Source organism: Apium graveolens, chromosome 7 (assembly GCF_009905375.1).
Source record: "Apium graveolens cultivar Ventura chromosome 7, ASM990537v1, whole genome shotgun sequence".
In the NCBI taxonomy this organism is placed as follows: Eukaryota; Viridiplantae; Streptophyta; class Magnoliopsida; order Apiales; family Apiaceae; genus Apium; species Apium graveolens.
In genome coordinates this window covers 59,423,175-59,447,384 of record NC_133653.1, presented here as the reverse complement: position 1 = coordinate 59,447,384, position 24,210 = coordinate 59,423,175, and the positions used below count along the sequence as shown (strand labels likewise).

General features: G+C 38.2%; 1 non-coding gene across 1 annotated transcript; it reads right to left on the bottom strand.

Moving 5' to 3' along the window:
* Positions 1-329: 329 nt before the first annotated feature.
* On the bottom strand, positions 330-436 carry LOC141675363 (small nucleolar RNA R71). The gene has a single exon (XR_012556020.1). It is a non-coding gene; the product is annotated as a small nucleolar RNA R71 (small nucleolar RNA).
* Positions 437-24,210: the final 23,774 nt, after the last annotated feature.

The following is a 24,210-nucleotide window of genomic DNA, read 5'->3' as shown; positions in this document are numbered from 1 at the left end:
GACATTCAGTCTACATCATTAGACCAGCCATCGGGGCTACCACTTTTGAAATCAAGTCAAGCACGATCCAAATGATACAGAATTCAGTTCAGTTTGGGGGTTCTCCTACCGAAGACCCCAACATGCACATCAGGGATTTCATCGAGATCTGCGACACCTTCAAGTTCAATGGTGTGACTGAAGATGCTATCAAGCTGTGACTCTTCCCATTCTCTTTGAGGGACAAAGCTAAGTGCTGGTTACACTCTCTACCGACAGGGCTTATCACAACTTGGGAAGATCTTGTTCAAAAGTTTCTCACTAATTTTTTTCCCATTGAGAAGACTGCAACAATCAGGAATGCTCTTACCCATTTTGCGCAGCAAACTGGAAAATCTCTGTGTGAGGCTTGGTATCAATATAAGGAGATGCTAAGGAAGTGCCCACACCATAGCATGCCTGATTGGATGATTATCAACTGTTTTTACAATGGATTGGGTCCTACTTCTAGGCCCATACTTGATGCAGCATCAGGAGGAGCCTTGTGGGCTAAAGCTATGATGAAGCCTATGAACTTATTGAACTAATGGCTCCAATGAGTACAATAATCCTTCTCAGAGACTGGCTCAGGGAAAAGTAGCAGGAATTCTGGAGTTGGACGCAGCAACTGCTATAGCTGCCCAACTTAAGGCTTCGACAATGAAGGTGGACACTTTGGCTAATTATGGAATTAATCAAATCACTAGTGTCTGTGAGCTTTTTGTTGGTGCCCATGAGACTGAGCAATGCGTAATTTCTAATGAATCAACTCAGTTTGTGAGCAACTTCCAACGATCACAGCAACCTGTGCCAGCCACCTATCATCCAAACAACCGCAATCATCCTAATTTCAGTTGGAGCAATGCTCAGAATGTGGTTCAACAACCTTATCAGTAGTATCCAGCTAAGCAGTACAACCCCATGGTTTTCACCAACCGTAGTATGCACCAAAACAACAACTTCAGCTGCAGCAAGCTAATGAAAAATCTGAATTAGAGGAGTTGAAGCTTATATGCAAGATCCAAGTCTATCAAGACCTTAGAAAATCAAATTGGGCAAATTGCCAGTGGCCTTGCTAAATCATCAACCCGGTACACTACCTAGTGACACTGAAGTACCAGGAAAGAAGGAAGCTAAGGAGCAGGTAAAGGCAATCACTTTGAGGTCTGGAAAGGTTGCTAATCCCGAATAAACTCAAGAGTTGACTCAAAAAGCTGGAGTTGAGAAAGAAGTAGAGCAGCAGGATGAAGAAGTGGAACCAAGGAAGACTACTGTTGAGCACAATCCTCCTGAGGGTAATACAGGGGAGAAACAGATCTATCCTCCACCGCCTTTTCCTAAGAGGCTGCAGAAAAAAAAAAGCTGGACAAGCAATTCGAGAAGTTTCTAGAGGTGTTCAAGAAACTTCATATCAACATACCTTTTGCCGAGGCTCTTGAGCAGATGCCTAGTTATGCAAATTTTATGAAAGGTATTCTCTCTCGAAAAGTGAAGCTAGATGATTTAGAGACTATCGCTCTCACGGAGGAATGCAGTGGTCTGCTGCAACAGAAGTTGCCTCTGAAGCTTAAGGATCCAGGAAGCTTTACTATTCCATGTACTATTGGGAAAATATCTTTTGACAGATGCTTATGTGACTTAGGAGCTAGCATCAATCTGATGCCTTTGTCAATCTTCAAGCAATTGGACTTACCTGATCCCAAACCAACTTACATGACCTTGCAGTTAGCCGACCGTTCTATTACATATCTGAGAGGTATTGTGGAGGATGTCTTGGTCAAGGTGGATAAACTCATCTTCCCTGCTGATTTCGTCATTCTTGATTTCGAGGAGGATAAGAAGATTCCCATAATCTTGGGAAGGCCTTTCTTGGCAACTGACCGAACCTTGATTGATGTGCAGAACGGTGAGCTTACAATGCGAGTGTTGGATCAGGATGTAACTTTCAATATGTTCAATGCTATGAAATTTCCTACTGATAACGAGGAGTGCTTAAAAGTGGAGTTGGTTGATTCGGTGGTCACATCAGAACTTGATCAATTGCTAAGGTTTGATGCCTTAGAAAAAGCCTTGTTGGGAAATTCGGATAGCGAAGATGACGAAGGTGACGAGCAATTGAAATATTTGAATGCTTCTCCCTGGAAAAGGAAGATTGATATGCCTTTTGAATCGCTTGGAATGAAGGAATTGAACAAAGCTCCTAAACGCCTCAAGCCTTCTATTGAGGAAGTTCCCACTCTTGAGCTTAAGCCTTTACCTGAACATTTGAGGTATGTTTTTTTAGGTGATGCATCTACTCTGCCTGTCATTATTGCATCTGACCTTTCAGGTAGCGATGAGGAAAAGCTTTTGAGAATTTTGAGAGAGTTCAAATCGGCAATTGGATGGACTATAGCAGATATCAAGGGAATCAGTCCTTCTTACTACATGCATAAAATTCTGTTAGAAGAAGGTAGTAAGCCTACAGTCGAGCAACAAAGAAGACTTAATCCAATCATGAAGGAAGTAGTAAAGAAGGAAATTTTGAAGTTGCTAGATGCAGGGATCATTTATCCTATCTCTGACAGTTCATGGGTAAGCCCGGTTCAATGTGTACCAAAAAAGGTGGTACTACTGTGGTAGCAAATGACAAGAATGAGCTTATTCCTACAAGAACAGTCACGGGGTGGAGAGTCTGTATGGACTATAGGAAGCTAAAAAAGGACACTAGGAAGGATCATTTTCCCTTACCCTTCATTGATCAGATGCTTGACAGGTTGGCTGGTCATGAGTACTATTGTCTTCTGGATGGTTATTCGGGTTATAATCAGATTTGTATCACTCCAAAAGATCAGGAGAAAACTATCTTCACTTGTCCATTCGGTACATTCGCCTTTAAACGAGTTTCTTTCGGTCTGTGTGGTGCAACAGCCATATTTCAGCGATGTATTATGGCCATATTTTCTGACATGATTGGCCAGAATGTGGAAGTGTTCATGGACGACTTCTCAGTCTTTGTCGATTCTTTTGATGAATGCTTGCAAAATCTTGGACACGTCCTCAAGAGGTACGTTGAGACCAATCTGGTTCTCAATTGGGAGAAATGTCACTTCATGGTGCGCCAAGGCATAATTCTCGGGCATAAGGTTTCCAGTAAGGGTCTTGAGGTGGATAAGGCCAAGTTGGGGGTCATTGAGAATCTTCCCCCTCCTATTTCTATCAAGGGAATTCGCTGTTTTCTTGGTCACGCGGGTTTCTACAAGCGTTTCATCAAAGACTTCCCAAAAATTTCAAAGCCATTATGCAGTTTTCTAGAGAAAGATGTCCCTTTCAAATTTGATGGCGAGTGCCTTGCAGCATTTGAGATATTGAAGAAGAGTCTAATCTCGGCATTAGTCATAACTGCACCTGATTGGAATGAACCTTTTGAGATGATGTGTGATGCAAGTGATTATGCAGTTGGAGCAGTTCTTGGCCAGAGGAAGAAAAACATATTTCATGTGGTCTACTATGCTAGTAAGACCCTCAATGGTGCTCAACTGAATTATACTACTATGGAGAAAGAACTTTTGGCTATTGTCAACGGTTTTGAGAAATTTCGATCTTATCTACTTGGGACTAAGGTGACAGTGTTCACTGATCACGCTACAATTCGATATCTTGTCTCGAAGAGGGACTCTAAGCCTAGATTAATTCGATGGGTTCTTGTGCTCCAAAAATTTGAACTAGAGATCAAGAATAGAAAGGGAACTGAAAATCAAGTTGTTGATCATCTCTCGCGATTAGAGAATCTTAATGCTACTTCATTGGATAAGACATTGATAAATGACTCTTTTCCCGATGAGCAGTTGTTTGGAGTGCAAGAAGAAGAGCCGTGGTTTGCAGACATTGTGAACTACCTTGTGAGTAACATCATGCCTCCCCACCTATCTTATGCTCAAAGGAAGAAGTTTCTACATGAAGTGAAGTGGTATATGTGGGATGGGCCGTTTCTTTTTAGACAAGGAGCTGACCAAATCATTAGGAGATGTATTCCTTACAACGAAACATGGGGGATCTTGCGAGATTTCCACTCAACAGCTTATGGAGGACATTATAGCGGAGAAAAGACAACAACTCGTGTTCTTCAAGCAAGTTTCTTTTGGACGACATTATTTAAAGATGCTCATCAGTTCATTTTGAAATATGATCGATGTCAACGTGTGGGTAATATGTCCAAGAGGGATGAGATGCCTCTTAATGTGCTTCTCGAGATTGAGGTCTTCGATGTTTGGGGAATTGACTTCATGGGGCCATTTGTCTCATCTTGCAACAATCAGTATATCCTGTTGGCGGTTGATTATGTGTCGAAATGGGTTGAAGTTAAGGCGTTGCCAACGAACGATGCGAAAGTGGTGCTTAATTTTCTTCACAAGCAGATATTCATAAGGTTTGGAACTCCAAGAGTCATAATCAGTGATGAGGGGTCGCATTTTTGTAATCGCAAGTTTACTGCTATGATGAAAAGGTATAATGTGAATTATCACATTGCTACGGCTTATCATCCTCAGACAAATGGTCAAGTTGAGGTATCTAACAGAGAGATCAAGCGTATTTTAGAGAAAGTAATGTGTCCATCAAGGAAGGATTGGTCTTTGAAGCTTGATAAAACTGTTTGGGTGTATAAAATAGCATATAAGACTTTATTGGGAATGTCGTTATTTCAGTTGGTTTATGGTAAGGGGTGTCATTTACCTGTGGAGCTCGAGCATAAAGCTTATTGGGCTTTGAAGAAATTGAATCTGGACTTGGATGCAACTGGAAAGAAAAGGATGCTTCAATTGAACGAACTTGACGAATTCTGACTTCAAGCTTATGAGAACAACAAAATGTACAAGGAAAAAGTCAAGAGGTGGCACGATCGGGCTCTAGTGCTCAAGAAATTTGTGCCGGGGTAACAAGTGCTTTTATTTACTCGCGTCTCCGTCTTTTTCCTGGAAAGTTGAAGTCAAGATGGTCAGGTCCTTTTATTGTCAAAACTGTGTTTCCACATGGAGTGGTGGAAATTTTTGAGAATGATCCGGGCCAAGCATTCAAGGTAAATGGTCAACGGTTGAAGCATTATTATGGTGATACGGCAAACCGCGAGGTGGTTAGTGCCGTTTTATTGTCCACTTGATCTCAAGATTCTATGTCGAGCTAGCGACGTAAAAGAAGCGCTTCTTGGGAGGCAACCCAAGTATGTTATACATTAGTAGGTACAGGAAGCAAGAAGAATGGAAAAAATCATAAAAAAATTAGAAAAAGAAAAAAATTCAGGGCCAAGTACAAAAGCTTGGCGTGCCCGCGCGGCCACGCCATTTTTCTAGTAGCTGAGCGCGCCCGCGCTGTCCTAGCGCGCGCCCGCGCTGGTTTTCCAGAAGTAGAGGCGCCCGCGCTATCTCAACGCGCGGTCGCGCAGGTCCCTATGCGGATTTTTTAAGGCAGCAGTTTATAAAGTAAAATCGGGATTTTAATTCTAAAATCAATTCAAACCCGATTTTTACTCTTCCACACCCCATAATTCCCTCTCCCACTCAATTCCATTATTGCCACGATTCCCATAATCAATCCCACTTCTATTCCTTATCAAATTCACACCCCTCCACCTATAAATACATACACTTATACGCAACTTCTCCACCAATTCACAAACTCTCAAACACAAATTCTCTCTAAACACCTAAGCTTTTATTCACTTTTTTTCAATTCGATGGCACCCAAAAGACAGAGAACTCAAGTTGGAAGCACCACCACCGATTCATCATCTGCTGGTGGTGTGAGGACTAGGTTTTCTACTTCTGAGGCTGAGGAGGAGTATACGAGGCTTCTCTCAAAGCCTATTGCTAATGATAGAGGATTTCTGCCATCCGGGAAGGATGGTAAGTTGTTGGAGATGATTCTCGAGATGGGCTGGGTACCTTTTTATGAGGCTCCCGCTGCTGTGCCCATGAGTATTGTGTGGGAGTTTTATGCCAATGCTAAAGCAAAAAAGAATGGATTTACGGTGGTGAGGGGGATGACTGTCGAGTACAGTGCTGAGGCTATCAGAACAGTGATTGAGTAGCCCGCGAGGAAGCCCGGACAGGACACTTGGAATGATAAGACTCCGGAGGACTTTAACTTGGATCTGATCGTTGCTACTCTATATGTGTCTGAGACTCATTGGAAGTTCAAGAGGGGCACTACTGATTACTCCACGTTCCCTGCTTCATGCATGAACAGGTTTGAACAAGCTTGGAACTCGTTTATTTGTGTTAACATCATGCCATCTTCGCATGTGCATGAGATTACTGTGGAGCGTTCTCGTCTGCTATGGGGTATTCTTCAGGGTGATTACATTGATTTGGGGATGGTGATCTATCATGGGATCTTGAGATTTTTGAGGGGAGGTACTATAGGTGCTATTCCTTATGCGTCCGTTGTGACAAAGTTGTGCGTGGCGGTTGGTGTTCATTGCCCCACACATGAGCAGCTGCAGCTTCCTAGTGCTCCTATCAATAGTTCTACGTTGCACAGCATGGTTGAGTGGTATGGCGGCAAGCCCGATCCTAAGGGGCTTGGTTATTCTTATGATCATCTACCAGAAGGACGTCTAGCCCCTCAGTCATATACCTGTGGTACGCAGCAGGCTAGCAAGGCGGCTTGGAGAGCCGAGTTGGGAGAGGAGGTCGGTCCATCGCAGCAGCAGCAGGATGAGGCAGCAGGAGCAGATATGGGAGCTGGTTTAAGTTCGATGCAGTGTAGGCGTCTTGCGAGGAGGATGGATGTGATGCACGACATCCACAGTCAGTTTGCACGCAATCTCACCCAGGCACTTGGGACTGCATTTAGAGCTACGAGAGTTGAAATTCAGTGGCCAGTTTTTTATGAGGATTCCGTGTATCCACTTTCGGTCACACCTGACACTCCATGTAATAACCCCAATTTTTTTGGAATCTTTGAAACCCTTATGAATAGTGTTTTGCTGATTATGCTGAATAAGAAAACTTTTCATGCCACACTATGTAGGGGTTCTTTTATTGATCTTCTGGGATATTGTTAGTACTCTATGTGGTATATAAGTGTATGTAAAGATCGTCAGAATCCAAATCCGAACACTTTGATTTTTCCCGAAAATCCACCAGATAACGAAAGAATTGAGTATAAGGTAACATGATTAAAAGGATTTAAATTCAAGGATTATAAGAGAGGATCATAAAAGGAATATAATGTATTGAGAAAGGTTAAGGGAACCCAAGTAATAAGATCCCGGGTATGAACCCTCAAACGATAAACGAGAACGAAAGTTAAGCAAACCGTATAACATATCAGCAGTCATTAGCCAAGTGATTAGGACTTAATCAAAGGGTTAGTGGAGAGTGATGTCATCTCACCAACAAGAAGAGGACAAGTGTGAGAGGATGACATGGGAAGATGACCTAAGCATGACCAAAAGAGAAGTGTGTTGTTGGTTGATTGTGAACCACACAAAATTTACCATGGTAATAATCTAATTAACAAACCAAGTGGATCAACCAAGCCAAAAACAAATCATAAACATCAAAAAACACAAAACACTTCCATTTTCAAGAAGTGTTCTCGGCTTTGTCCATTTCAAAGGAAGAAAAAAACTCAAATCCTAGTTCCAAGCTTTGTTAATTAGTGAGGTAATTATCTAAGGTTCCTTGTACATAGATATGGATATCCTATAAGATTAAGCTTCAAATTCCTTCACAATCTCTTCCAATAATTCAAGGAAGAAGATGGTGAATAGTAACTTTCAAAAAATAACTTTAGTTTTCTTGAATTTTTATGAAAGTTTAAGGTTAAACAAGCAAGGATCAAGGTTCTTTAGGCATTCAAAGCTCTTATGTTGTGTTAAGAAGCTTCAAGAAGGTATAAACTCCAAACCCTAGCTTTAGTTTTGAGTATTTAGGAATGGTTATGATTGATATAGTATATGTGAAGCATGATGCTTGTTTGTTTAAAGTTTGGTTGAGTTTGTAGAGATTTTGATGGTTGAATCTTGGTTATTAGTTAATGAACCTTAATATGGTTAGTAGCTTTTGTTGTGATTGAATGAGTGGGTTAAAACATGAAGTAATGGACTGATGTGGTGAGGTTTGGAGGGATTTTGGGTTGTAATGTTGATTGTGGGTTGATTGTGGATTGATTTGGAGTTGTACAAATTTGGTAATCGCGTAAACATAGTCGTCGTAATGTCCGATTATCCTAGACTGTTTTTGTTCATAACATCAGGACCCGAGAACTCACTCTTAGGTTTTGACCATTGCCATGATTAGATAGTTCATGTTACAAGCTTCGTTTTGATATGTGGTACGCTTGAATCCGATGTACAGTTTAGGAGAAACGACCGTTTTAAGTAACGGCGTTTCGCGAACGAACCATTTCCCCTCGCCTTACTTTGAAACATTGGTTAAAGACCTTAAATGACTAATTGGGGTATGAAACATTTATGTAAAGTGGATTACGCAGTTGGTAAGGTGCTCGTGAAAGAATCGCCTTAAAACTCTTAATGGTTAATTTATTAAAATTGGTGGAGCCGAGGGTACTCGAGCGACTTAAGTGATAGTTAATTAGCAAATCTTGCGATATATTGGAGCATGTGATATGGTATATATGCATGTCTGTTTCATAATCTCGATATATATCTGTTGATTCAAATGCTTATTAGTTGCATAATACCTATGCTAGAGATAAGCAGTAGTTGCGTATACCCTTAGTATAGGGGACCCAAAGGTGAACATTTTCTAAAACCGGGAGTCGATGTTTCCGAGTATATTATATATATGTATTTATATATATATATTGATATAGTTTTCAAAACTATTAATCGAATAAGTTTTATTCGATAACTTTACTTTTACTAATGAATATTATTTTGAATATCCATTCGAGGACTTATGACTCCGTTTATTCTATTTAATGAATATTGTTTTGAATATTCATTCGAGGACTTATGACTCCGTTTATTCTATTTAATGAATATTATTTGAATATTCATTTGAGGACTTATGACTCCGATTATTTGCTAATTAATATTCTTTATTTTATTAAAGAATAAGGTGTCGATAATCAAACTTATTTTTGATCATTCAAATAAAGATCATACTTTCGTATAAGTATATCTTTGGTTATTTATTATTCATTTCAAGTATGAGTTTTAAAACTTCTAATTCAATTATTTTTATAAAGATTATTCTTTATGGGAATATTATTTAAATAATAATATTCAGATATTTTCTAATATATTGGGACTGATTTATTTTATTAAATCAGCATTACTCCAAACATTCTTAAAAATGTTTTCGAGTCTTCAAAATGATTTTTAAAAGTTAGGGCGGATCCCAAAACCCATTTTAATATTTAAGATCTTCCTTTCGAAGGGGATTTAAATACTTGTTCAAAACCTGAGGGATCTGGCTCTGTGGTGTATTTTATATTCGCAACAAGGTTGTTATTTTGATAAAAAAGTTTTTGATTACTTACCCAACACTCGGGAAGTAAAATTCTTGGAACAAGTTAATCCATTAACAGGCATCGCCTGGGAAATATCGGTGAGTTTTCCTTTCCAACTAGATACGACTTCTTGGTGGAGCCGTATCAACAAGTTTCTACTTGGGGAAAGGGGGGACGAGCTTTAAGTTTCAGAGTCATGGATTTCATCTGAACTAGGAGTGGCGTAAGTGGTCGAGTGGCGCCGGCCCAACCTTATTATATTGGCCCAAATGGCCTGGAAGTTCCGCTAACACAGTCCATTCCTTAGGAGTCCAGTGTTCGGTTGACAAGTAAATCCAAAAGGTCTCCCTCTACATGTAGAAAATGGTGGGGTTGCACTACTGCGACAGATCATCGTAAGTGGTCTTCCTGGCGTGGCAAACTCCCGTAATGAGTTCATCATCCAGTTGGCTATTTCTGCAACACTACCCGGAGCATTTCGGTCGAAAGGCTACGAATGGGTGGTTGCCGAAGCATTGACAGGGTTAAGCAATTATAATGGTGTTTCCATCAAATGAAGTATCTCTTAACTTCATTTCATTCAATAATATTTCAAGGATTGAATCTATTCAAGTCTTATCTTTTAGTCTCATCTATGTGATGAACTTTTGAAATTGATTATAACCTGAACGGTGGTAGTTCAAGTAGTATTTGGGAAAGATATAAGTATATTGGGATATCTTGTTACTTCATCTTTTCAACTTATATCTGGTTATTGATTATCTTATGCATGACAAAGATTTTCAGAAAAACGTTGAGACAAGGTTAGATATATGAGATCACCTTGCAACGATATTTTATACAGTTATAAACTGGAACTCTGTGTATATTATACATGTAAGAGGATTTCAAATATTTGAGAAGTATATATATATATATACACTGAATATTTTGCGACTTGGTCGCGTTAAGATATCAGTTTGGTTCATTTCTTCTTGACCAAGACTTTCATGAGTACTATGAGAATGCTCATATATTGTTAATTATTATACATAATATTTTGGTGGGCTTGTTGCTCACCCTTGCTTTCTTCTTTTATCACACAACAACAGATAGAAAGGATGAACATGACCAAGCTCCCAATTCGCAAGCGGTTAGGAAACGTTCTGCAGTTTTCTGAAAGCGTTGATGCCGCCATAGCTGAGGTAGGAGCTACCAATAGGCTAGGTTTTTAACTATTGATGAACCAGACTTATGTATAATACGAATTGTAATAATGGCGAGGAATATGTAAATTTATTCAGAACCCTTTTAAGGTGTAATGGCTTTTAATTATGGAATAAGAAGACTTGTGTTATATTTGGTATTCATCTCTGGGACTATAACTTGTGGTGTGTGTGTGTGTATATTGTGGGGTCTCAGTACGCAGCAGTTGGTTGATTGTTAAGATTAAGTATCATTAAGGGAAATGGAACTCGTGATAACCCGAATCCCCGACACCGGATTTGGGGGTGTTACAGAAATGGTATCAGAGCCAAGCGTTATAAACCTCAGAGATGATGCGACGATATAATAATAAACTCACAAAGATAATAAGAACTCTTGCCAAGTTCATAGTCGGACTACTTAAAGTAGCACTGACAGTTAAAACCCTTACGGGAACCCTTATAAATATCGTGATAGTAACATGGTTCATTCTCGTATAGGGCAGCGGGGCACCGAACCCTGAGGTTTAGGAGCATCAGCATGAGGATGTTTTATTACATGTTGCAGATCAAATTGTGAATCCGATAGAGTACCCTAACGAGGGACCGGATGAGATTCATATTGAGAATGTTGCGGTTAAGGATGTTATCCCAGAAGGGATAGTTGCTGAGGAGGATCTCGTGGAGGATCCTGACGGGAATGAAGAGAGGACCGCTGAGGAATTGATGACCATAGTCAGGGCGACTACCAGAGCAAGAATGGCCGCGAGGGTGGCACTAGAGGATGAAGAGTTACCAAGGGCACAAAGGTTGATGAGGGCAGAAGGAGTGGGGCCTTCCACGGAACTAATTATACTAGTATCAGACCCTCTTCTAGAGGTTCCTGTAGACGTCCATGAGGTTCCACCAATTCCTGTTCCCTCCCCTGTACAGAGGCCAGCACCTACTGAGGAAATGCCACCTTTATCTTCTACACCATTGTCACCTGATACCGTGCTTGGTTACCCGTTTGGATCTCCTGGGTCTGCACCACCTGCACCCCATGGACTGCTAGATGCTACCACTTAGGCTTCTCTTATCGCCAATTATCATATGACTTTGGGTGGCCTGTCTGAGGCCCGTAATGTTAGAAGTGATCTGTTGGACCGACTTACTGCACCAAGAATTGAGGGCGGGGTACTTCCGGCAGGACTAGCTTATAGCATGGAAAGGATTGAGGCTACCACCCGAATTACAGCTAGAGGCCATCTTGAGGGTCAGGTTGATCCAGCTCTACTTGCAACTATCTTAGACCTCATCACCTCTGTGATGGAGCAGGTTAGGGATGTCGTGCGTGCCCGCATTTCTTGATCCATGGTAGTGTGCAGAGCCAGAGTGATCAGACAAGGGTTTCATGTAGCACCACTTTTGGAGGATTAACCTAAGTTCTAATTGATTAGTTTTAATGACTAGATGATTATCTATGGTAGTACTTTTGGGATAGAAGCAATCAGATCAAATGATGTAATTCTCTTTAATGTGTTTAGTTGTTGTACCCTCGAATAAATGGTTATGTATATATTCGTTAATTTCAGTTCAGATCAGTTTGTTTGTGATAAGTTCATATTGTTAATTGCACTATTAACACTTAAGAGAGTGTCATGAAGTTTATAGAACTTGAGAATTTATAATTTGCAATCATGCAAGGACTGAACGAGGGAAAGACTTAAGCAAAGTAAGTAAGACAAATATCCAGAGATTCTCAAAACTTTTCCAAGCATTATGCCCCCATGAGGAATAAGATTAGGGGCAAACCTTGAATGTGATAATCAGGGAGGTCGTAATTAAGATATAAGGAACCCAGAATATAATGAAGTGGAAAATGAGGATTTTAAATTAAAAGATGACCCCAATTATGGGGAGTAGGAAGAAATATTTAGACTGAGAAAACAGAAGTCGAGCAAGATAGGAAGAACCAGGATGGTACTCCTATTGGGCAATCCATGGACCTGCCTAAAACAAAACTTATACTTTTACCCCTAACCACCACCTTGAGGAAATAATGTGGTGTGAAATTCTTTCAGGACCTTTAAGTCGCTAAGCTCTCAGAGTTCCAAGGAAATAGCTGACCCGGTCGAGGAAAGAGCCTGGCTAAAGGAAATACAGGAATCATTTGAGATTCTAAATGATTGATGAATCATAAAAGACTGTTTCTGTCACTTACCCTCCTAAGAGAGAGACCACCCACTGGTGAAAGACCAAGAAAGGCACGGAGCAAGAGGTTATGATAAACTGATTAAAGTTCAGTCAATTGTTTTCGAGAAAGTAAATCCCAAGGTTAGGGAGATAGTGTAAAAGCTTTAAGAGCCAGAACAAAGGCGGACGAATATGATGAATTATGAATCTAACATTTGTAAAAGTTGTAAAGATTCATTCGGAGGACAAGAATCCCAGAACGACGTGATGTTTGAAGTAAATAATTAGTGGGTTCATGAAATGATTGTAAGAGAAAGGAAAATAAAAAGAAACTGAAGTGGAAAGGAATATAAAGGCAATAGAGTTTGAGGAATGATAAGGGAGTTGGGTATGAGGAAACCCTAAAGAATCATAGTAATAGAAATAGAAAAGTATGTGATCGTCAGGATAAGGATGATTCACTATGAGTTAAAGTTGATGGTTAAAGGCATAAGAGATGTACATATTGTACCCCCTTTAAGTTGGGAGAATTCGAGGAAACCTTGAGATAGTTCGAAGGATAAATAATGAGACACGGATAGACTGAGGAGACAAGAAAGTAGGAAATTAGGAAAATTGGATGAAGGAGGTGACCTTCAAGAATTTGAAGTGTAATACCGGTGGCATGATACCCAGAAAGGGAGACGCCAGGTATGAAAGACATCCCAACATTGAGATGACTGTTGAGATAAATAACTTAAGAAAATGAGGATTTATTAAGAAGATGTTCACGTTGAACACGACCAATATCTTCCAGAACATCCATGTTATCATTACCAAATTAGGAAAGAAAAGCGGGTAACCATTGTTATCTTTTGAAGGCCATGTGTGTTGACCTCAGTTTGAATAAGGATGCTATTGTGAAATTGGTATAGACTATCTGGGTGGGAATGATTGGATAAGATAATCTATCAAGGATATATGACTTGATTTATCCATGGAAGGATGCAAGTACCTTTTTAAAGGAGGAATTAAGGATAGAACCTCGATAACTTGAGATGAACCATAGGGGAATGCATGAAGGTTGGCATTTCACCCTTAATAGGGACAGTATGAGTTTTGACAGTATGAATTGGAAAGGATTAAGGTAACAACAACCTTCAAGGATCAGTGGGGAAATTTTTCAGAAGTATATAGACAATGATTTTGGTATTAGTAAATGGTATCTTGATATGCCCTGAGCCTAGGGTGTACCTGATGAAGAATTTAAGGATAACCTTAGAGGTTTTACAAGGAGAAAGGTAGTATTCAAAGTTCTCAAGAAAATAAATTTTGATAAAGGAAATATGACGTAATTATAATAATGCAAGGCGGGGCACGTATTGAACCATAAGAAAGTATAGATCGACCCAATGAGGGTCGAGATTGGTGAAAACAAGAAGGAACCAAGATAAGAGACGTCCTAAGTATGATCGAGAGTCAGCCGTGACAATGTTCACATCTAAAGACTAAGGCAATGACTTATGGAAAAATGGTGATTTTTTTCTTTTCTCATCAGGACTTAAGAAAAGCATTTTCACATAAGCAGTGATTGAAATGAGGTAGAAAATTTAGTTGGAGGTGGTTAAAATGAGATTGATTGTAAGGAAATTTTACTATCAGGAAAGGGCAAAGAGATGGCCGACACTTTAAGTGTAAGAGGACAATTATAGGCGCTCGTGCCAGAGGAATACAGTGATGATGGTTAAAGCTATGAAGGTTGTATTATGGTTTGGAAGATTGACATTCCTTCTGATGACTGTGCAATACCCAACCGTAATAGTAGTTTGGTAAAGGTTTAATTCGTGTAATCGCCATGAGCGGGTTATCTATCTTAGAAGGTACTATCTTAAGATAAGCCAGGACCATGTTTCAAAAAGGACTAAACAAACCTTTGAGTTAAGTCTTCTATTGAAGGCATATGATTAAGAATGGTATTAACCTGCTATCGTTGTTTTGATTGAAACTCTTCTACAATTTTATCTGCTTCATGTCATATGTACGTCAAGTTCAGGAGTGTTCTTCATGAATGATGAACGGTGATCATGTTACCTCCTTAGAAGAATTTGATACGACATGTATGGACTCCGTATGGTTAGCTATTAAGATTTCATAGAAAATGAATAACTACAGTAGGTCAGCGATGGACCACAGTAATGCAGCAATGATTCTGCGAGTAATGAGTCGATTACAACCGTGAGAGTTGTATTGGAATGGATGTTGAGATTGAGTACCACTAATCGGGTCGTGGTGGTGTATAAGTTATCATTGATAGACTAATTAAGTAGATTACCTACCTATTGAATACTTATTCCTTCTTATCAATAGAGAGTCATATTACTATACGAGGAAGGTTGCAGTGCAAGCATATAATTCTAGTAACGATGAGGTATAAAATGAGATTCCAGATTCAATTTTCGATGTCGAGGGAGATTCAAAGGTGATTGAGTATAAGCTCGAGGAAGAGCATGGGTCCATAGAATGATGGACGGAATAGCAAAAATATTTAAGCATGCGAAATGCGATGCGATAATACTTGATGTTGATATATATACACATATGTTTTGTTCTCCTATGACAAACCTCTATATTTCAGAGGTAGGTTCCAAGCCAGATATTTTGTGGCAGTATATTTTTTTTCATATATACAATTCTCTTCAGTTCGTTCTTTTCTCTTCTTTTCATTTCATATAAGCTGAGAAGAACAACCCTTCCAGAAGGGGAGGTATTGCCGAATGACTATCTATCTGTGTGAAAGAAGCCTAGTAGGATACCACATGTTGTTTAATTGCTTGTCAAGTACTAAAGGCTGGACACCTTCTGTACTAACTATGCAATAGAACAAGTGTTCATGATCATAGTGATCTCTCAACAAATTCCTTTACTTCTATATGATGGATCAAGCTTTCGAAGATGGAGGCAGCTAGAGATGAAGTGGTACTAAGTAAGGTGGTATTCCGATTCTAACGCGTCCGTGATACTAAGGTTAACGCGATTATTTAGAGGTTATAAAACTCTAGCGAGTAAAGTTATATCTAGAATAGTATCCTGTACGGAAGATAGTAACGTTTACGAACTGGAAAAGAATGGGTATTGAGAAGCCAAAGCTATAGTGCTAGAAGCTATGATGAAATTCTGTGCAATAGACTTGAAAGAATTTGGAATGATCACTTAACGCGGATTAAGTTTTCTCACGATAATCGATCGTATGTCAGTATCAAGGTATCGCCTTATGAGATCCTTGAGGGAAGACAATGTCGATCTCCCTTATGTTAGGATGAAGATTGCAGAGCGCAAGATGCTCGGACCAGCAGTGGTCCAAAGGACCAAGGATATAATAGATTTAATCAGAGGATGGCTGATAGTAGCCCAAGATGGGAACACGAAGTATGTTGATTTGACACGAAAGGACAAGGAATAGGAAGTAGGGGACCTAGTGCTGTTATAGGTATTCCCTTGGAAAGGATGGATGAGGTTCGGAAAGAAAGGAAAGCTAAGCCCCCGAATTATTGGACCCTTTGAGGTATTAAGACGTATTGGGAAGTTAGCATATGAGCTAGCCCTACCCCCGAACATGTAGCAAGTTCATAACGTGTTCCACGTATCAATATTAAGGAAATATAATTCGGATGCCAGACAAATAGGGGCATATGAGCGCATAGACATGCAACCCGACGTAACCTATATGGAGCAACCAGGAAGGGTTATAGATTGAAAAGGAACAAGTGCTTAGGAGAAGGGCTATCAAACTAGTCAGAGTTTGATGGTAATAACCCCGATTTTTTTGGAATCTTTGAAACCCTTATGAATAGTGTTTTGCTGATTATGCTGAATAAGAAAACTTTTCATGCCACACTATGTAGGGGTTCTTTTATTGATCTTCTGGGATATTATTAGTACTCTATGTGGTATATAAGTGTATGTAAAGATCGTCAGAATCCAAATCCAAACACTTTGATTTTTCCCGAAAATCCACTAGATACCGAAAGAATTGAGTATAAGGTAACATGATTAAAAGGATTTAAATTCAAGGATTATAGGAGAGGATCATAAAAGGAATATAATGTATTGAGAAAGGTTAAGGGAACCCAAGTAATAAGATCCCGGGTATGATCCCTCAAACGATAAACGAGAACGAAAGTTAAGCGAACCGTATAACATATCAGCAGTCATTAGCCAAGTGATTAGGACTTAATCAAAGGGTTAGTGGAGAGTGATGTCATCTCACCAACAAGAAGAGGACAAGTGTGAGAGGATGACATGGGAAGATGACCTAAGCATGACCAAAAGAGAAGTGTGTTGTTGGTTGATTGTGAACCACACAAAATTTACCGTGGTAATAATCTAATTAACAAACCAAGTGGATCAACCAAGCCAAAAACAAATCATAAACATCAAAAAACACAAAACACTTCCATTTTCAAGAAGTGCTCTCGGCTTTGTCCATTTCAAAGGAAGAAAAAAACTCAAATCCTAGTTCCAAGCTTTGTTAATTAGTGAGGTAATTATCTAAGGTTCCTTGTACATAGATATGGATATCCTATAAGTTTAAGCTTCAAATTCCTTCACAATCTCTTCCAATAATTCAAGGAAGAAGATGGTGAATAGTAACTTTCAAAAAATAACTTTAGTTTTCTGGAATTTTTATGAAAGTTTAAGGTTATACAAGCAAGGATCAAGGTTCTTTAGGCATTCAAAGCTCTTGTGTTGTGTTAAGAAGCTTCAAGAAGGTATAAACTCCAAACCCTAGCTTTAGTTTTGAGTATTTAGGAATGGTTATGATTGATATAGTATATGTGAAGCATGATGCTTGTTTGTTTAAAGTTTGGTTGAGTTTGTAGAGATTTTGATGGTTGAATCTTGGTTATTAGTTAATGAACCTTAATATGGTTAGTAGCTTTTGTTGTGATTGAATGAGTGGGTTAAAACATGAAGTAATGGACTGATGTGGTGAGGTTTGGAGGGATTTTGGGTTGTAATGTTGATTGTGGGTTGATTGTGGATTGATTTGGAGTTGTACAAATTTGGTAATCGCGTAAACATAGCCGTCGTAATATCCGATTATCCTAGACTGTTTTTGTTCATAACATCAAGACCCGAGAACACACTGTTAGGTGTTGACCATTGCCATGATTAGATAGTTCATGTTACGAGCTTCGTTTTGATATGTGGTACGCTTGAATCCAATGTACGGTTTAGGAGAAACGACCGTTTTAAGTAACGGCGTTTCGCGAACGAACCATTTCCCCTCGCCTTACTTTGAAACATTGGTTAAAGACCTTAAATGACTAATTGGGGTATGAAACATTTATGTAAAGTGTATTAGGCAGTTGGTAAGGTGCTCGCGAAAGAATCGCCTTAAAACTCTTAATGGTTAATTTATTAAAAATGGTGGAGTCGAGGGTACTCGAGCGACATAAGTGAATCGTTAAGCGCGAAAGCGAACGTTAGGGGTCTAATTGGTTAAAGTCTAGTTTCTTAAGCGACCGGGGATTAATTCCGACTTATGTTGTTGTTCATAGGTTATCGGAACCACTCTAATATTAATTCTATCCTGGAACACTCAGGCAAGTTTTCTACCCGTTATACTGTTGTTGTGATGTATACATATGTATATGCATTATCTTGTGATAGATGCATGATGGTTGATTAGCAAATCTTGCGATATATTGGAGCATGTGATATGGTATATATGCATGTCTATTTCATAATCTCGATATATATCTGTTGATTCAAATGCTTATTAGTTGCATAATACCTATGCTAGAGATAAGAAGTAGTTGCGTATACCCTTAGTATAGGGGACCCAAAGGTGAACATTTTCTAAAACCGGGAGTCGTTGTTCCCGAGTATATTATATATATGTATATATATATATTGATATAGTTTTCAAAACTATTAATCGAATAAGGTTTATTCGATAACTTTACTTTTATTAATGAATATTATTTTGAATATCCATTCGAGGACTTATGACTCTGTTTATTCTATTTAATGAATATTATTTTGAATATTCATTCGAGGACTTATGACTCCGTTTTTTAATGAATATTATTTGAATATTCATTTGAGGACTTATGACTCCGATTATTTGCTAATTAATATTCTTTATTTTATTAAAGAATAAGGTGTCGATAATCAAACTTATTTTTTATCATTCAAATAAAGATCGTACTTTCGTATAAGTATATCTTTGGTTATTTATTATTCATTTCAAGTATGAGTTTTAAAACTTCTACTTCAATTATTTTTATAAAGATTATTCTTTATGGGAATATTATTTAAATAATAATATTCAGATATTTTCTAATATATTGGGACTGATTTATTTTATTAAATCAGCATTACTCCAAACATTCTTAAAAATGTTTTCGAGTCTTCAAAATGATTTTTAAAAGTTAGGGCGGATCCCAAAACCCATTTTTATATTTAAGATCTTCCTTTCGAAGGGGATTTAAATACTTATTCAAAACCTGAGGGATCCGGCTCTGTGGTGTATTTTATATTCGCAACAAGGTTGCTATTTTGATAAAAGAGTTTTTGATTACTTACCCAACACTCGGGAAGTAAAATTCTTGGAACAAGTTAATCCATTAACAGGCATCGCCTGGGAAATATCGGTGAGTTTTCCTTTCCAACTAGATATGACTTCTTGGTGGAGCCGTATCAACAAGTTTCTACTTGGGGAAGGGGGGACGAGCTTTACTTTTCAGAGTCATGGATTTCATCTGAACTAGGAGTGGCGTAAGTGGTCGAGTGGCACCGGCCCAGCCTTATTATATTGGCCCAAATGGCCTGGAAGTTCCGCTAAGACGGTCCATTCCTTAGGAGTCCAGTGTTCGGTTGACAAGTAAATCCGACAGGTTCTCCTCTACATGTAGAAAATGGTGGGGTTGCACTACTGTGACTGATCATCGTAAGTGGTCTTCCTGGCGCGGCAAACTCCCGTAATGAGTTCATCATCCAGTTGGATATTTTTGCAACACTACCCGGAGCATTTCGGTCGAAAGGCTACGAATGGGTGGTTGCCGAAGCATTGACAGGGTTAAGCAATTATAATGGTGTTTCCATCAAATGAAGTATCTCGTAACTTCATTTCATTCAATAATATTTCAAGGATTGAATCTATTCAAGTCTTATCTTGTAGTCTCATCTATGTGATGAACTTTTGAAATTGATTATAACTTGAACGGTGGTAGTTCAAGTAGTATTTGGGAAAGATATAAGTATATTGGGGTATCTTGTTACTTCATCTTTTCAACTTATATCTGGTTATTGATTATCTTATGCATGACAAAGATTTTCAGAAAAACGTTGAGACAAGGTTAGATATATGAGATCACCTTGCAACGATATTTTATACAGTTATAAACTGGAACTCTGTGTATATTATACATGTCAGAGGATTTCAAATATTTGAGAAGTATATATATATATATATATATTGAATATTTTACGACTTGGTCGCGTTAAGATATCAGCTTGGTTCATTTCTTCTTGACCAAGACTTTCATGAGTACTATGAGAATGCTCATATATTGTTAATTATTATACATAATATTTCGATGGGCTTGTTGCTCACCCTTGCTTTCTTCTTTCATCACACAACAACAGATAGAAAGGATGAACAGGACCAAGCTCCCAATTCGCAAGCGGTTAGGAAACGTTCCGCAGTTTTTTGGAAGCATTGATGCCGCCATAGCTGAGGTAGGAGCTACCAATAGGCTAGGTTTTCAACTATTGATGAACCAGACTTATGTATAATATGAATTGTAATAATGGCGAGGAATATGTAAATTTATTCAGAACCCTTTTAAGGTGTAATGGCTTTTAATTGTAGAATAAGAAGACTTGTGTTATTTTTGGTATTCATCTCTGGGACTATAACTTGTGGTGTGTGTGTGTATATTATGGGGTCTCAGTATGCAGCAGTTGGTTGATTGTTAAGATTAAGTATTATTAAGGGAAATGGAACTCGTGACAACCCGAATCCCCGACCCCGGATTTGGGGGTGTTACACTCCACCCATTGAGGGTGATGATTCTGATTCTGAGTAGGTATGCCTGATTCCTTACTATTACCTTCACTGAGGACATTGAATATTTTAAGTGTGAGTCTCATATAGTTTACATGTTCATGTTAGTTTAATTCATATAGTTGCATATATTTTGCCATATAGATTTTTTTTTATTTTTGGTAGTTTTTATGATAATTTGTTCATGTAGTTTCATGCATTTGCATTATATTATGATTCCCTTAGATAATTTTTCCGATTAATTGGTGATATTGATGCCAGTGTAGTGATGTCGTATTTAGTGATGTTGAGTCTTGTTGGATTGATTTGCATGCAAGAGACATTTGTATTTCACTAAGTCTTATAGGTTGCTACCGTGCTAGATCATAGTCATGATTTGTTGGTTTGTCGAGGTTTAATCGCTTGTTTATATTTAGAATTTATGATATACTCTTAATAATAAAAGACATGGATATTTAAAAATTGGAGGAAATTGGATTTCATTGCTAGTTGTGTGGCTAGGTATCAAATGACTAGTAGCCGGCTCATATTTTTATGAGTAGTTTAGGGTTGAATAAGATGGAGCGAAACACACTCATTCAGAAATTGTTAAAAAAAGAAAAAAAAAGAAGAAAGTAAATAAATAAGTGTTATGTATAATTGATCACGAGTGGGCTCTTTAGTACTCGAGTTATTAAGTTCTTAGGGGACTTTGTGCCTAGTGACCTAAGGCTTTTATAGTCTGGGATCCGCCAACCTAACGCTCGGTACATGGGTGCTATTATATAAGTGTTTTGTGGACCTCATTTATTGCACGATCAAATAAGCATATGTGTTTTGTTTTGTTTGAATAAAAGCATGAATCCATGATTAACTCCGATATAAGAATTGAAGTGTTATGAGTTATTTTGATTCTAGCTTTTCTTCTGTTTATAAACATGTGATTGTCTTGATAAGTAGTGAGTCATGGTTATCGATCTAGTTGTGATAGTACATCTATAAGCATTCACACACACGCACGTCTCTGGTGTGTAGATTTATTTGTGAGATTTGATGGATCTTTATGCGAATAATTGCATTTGCTGAGGTGTTGCTAGTTTATTGGTTTAGTTATTCTTTGGGGATCATTGTATTCATACTAGTTGCATTCATGCATTTTTATTTCTTGTTCTTTGACTCTGTTTATGCTTGAGGACAAACATCAATTCAAGTTTGGGGGTGTGTTAAGTGGAATTTATGACACTTATTTATGCTCTAATAAGCTTTGAGTTGGTGTATTTGTACTCAAGTTATTTGTGTTTTAACGTGTTTTCAAGTATTTTTGCATTTCAGGCTTTACTTTGTGAATCAGGTGAATTAGCATTGTTTGATGCCAATATGGTGTTTAGGATGTGTTGAAATAAAAGCTTGAAAGACTAGCTCGAATCTGCAAGGAATAAAGAAAAGAAAAAAAGAATTTTTGGCTGAAGGTAGGCGCGCCCGCGCTGGTATTGCGCGCGGCCGCGCCGGGGGAACAGAAATTCAGCGTGCCCGCGCTGGTGAAGCGCGCGGCCGCACTGGGTCGGGATTTAAAAATCCTGTTTCTTGTGTAATTCGAATTCTGGACTCCTGGGAATGCATGGACTGCTATATAAACATAACTTAGGTCGTTTTTAGGGATATTCAGATATTCTAAGTTTTTAAGACATCAAGGAGGGAGAAGACGACAAGAGACCTTTTGGCACAATTCAACAAAGGCGAAGACGATCTAATTTATTCTTGTGAATCTTTGTTTTGAGTTTTAATTTGGATGCTTGTTTCTTGTTTTGCTGAACCTATATTCTTGTATGTACTTTGGTTTATTTATTCGTATAAAGAATACATTTGCTATATCATGTTTTCATTGGAACCCACGTTGGTGATGAGTTCGATTATGGGCTAATCGTTATTGTGGGGTTCTAGCGGATTTATTTATGGATTTCTTTATTTAAATATTTTGATGCCTTAGTGTGTGGTGATTGTATGATAGCCTAGTTATGGTTGTGCTTATTCGTCTTATGAGCGTCGCGAACTTATAAGATAGCGTGTTAATTCTTAATGAAGCGAAAATGAATTTAAGGATTTAGAACTTGCCATGCTAGCATAGGTTCATGTATTGTTATGCATGATTCATAGGTAATTTTAACCATCTTACTTGCCCTATGTAATCAAGATAGATAAGTTGTGCTTAAACCGTTATGTTGTCAAATTCTATAGACATATAGGGTCTCAATATAATTGGTGCCTATTCAGCTTCTATCACTTTTGTGGATGTCTGGTAGAATGGTACTCACACAACGAAAGTTGGCATTTATCAGTTTCGTGTTATCTGATTAGTGTCATCACCATTGCATGTTAAGGTTGAGAATAATAAGGCTAATGAATTAAGTACTTAATGAAGTTAGAATCCCATATTTGTCATATATATTAATCCAGTCTATTTTATTCTCTTAGTTATAATTGTTAGCGTAATTCTTAGTTATAAACATCCTCACTTTGTTATTATCTTAGCAGTGAATAATAACCATACATTGTTGCTTAGGTGCGTAATTTAAATAGTTAACCAATACAGTCTCTGTGGGATCGAATCTGATTTATATCTTATACTACTTGCGAACTCGTATACTTGCGTGTAATATTAGCGCGTGTTTAGCGACTAACAGTCTACAACATTATCATTACTATGCACTTTACTTATATATCCCCTTGATCATTAATCTCATTAATAAGGTGATATCACCTAAGCACATGCCCAAACAGTCTCCTTGGATATTTTGAAAGTATCAATATATTCGGCTTCCATTATAGAATCATCAATGTTCTTGTTGTGAACTATTTAAGCTAACATCACTTATATTTAGACAATAAAACACAAAACCGGACTTAGCCATGGAATCATTCTTGTATGTCCAAAAAAAAATTAGGTCAAGGAACTAGCATCAGTGTAACCCTTTACAACCAGTTTCTCATCTTCTCCATACACCAAGAATGAATCTTTAGTCCTCTTTAAGTACTTAAGAATATTCTTAACAGTTGTCCAGTGACCCCACTTGGATTAGACTGACATCTGCTCATCATGCTCAAAATATACGAAACATCAGGACGAGTACATATGACTGCATATATTATAGATGTTAGTGTTTGTACCCTAGAGACAACACTATGATGTTTTAGTTTAATACATTTGGATTATTAATATTTATGTTCTATCGCTTATTCCTTTTATAATTTATTAATTCTTAATTTACTGCGATATAAATGTTAGATTAATAATTGTCCTTGGAATATGATATGCAATTCTATATCTCTAAGTACGTGACCTAG